We start from the raw sequence: 224 nt of genomic DNA on the forward strand, positions 1-224 counted from the left end.
GGGGAGATGCATTCATACAGATGCGTAGGGTTTGCGTACGCAGTAAGCTCAGAGCTAGCTTGGTGATTTGCCTGCTCCCGCTGCAGCGCAAGTTCGATTTCAGTGGGATCGAAGGGGTCATTTAGTGTTGGATTTGGGTGCGTGCCTGCAGGTCAGTTGCGTGATCTTCCTGGGCCGGAGCTTGTCGGTGTGTCTGCTGTGCCCCATGCATTCTTTGTTTCTCT

The sequence above is a fragment of the Eimeria mitis genome, genomic scaffold (assembly GCF_000499745.2).
Source record: "Eimeria mitis Houghton genomic scaffold, Emh_scaff3123, whole genome shotgun sequence".
Classification (NCBI taxonomy): Eukaryota; Apicomplexa; class Conoidasida; order Eucoccidiorida; family Eimeriidae; genus Eimeria; species Eimeria mitis.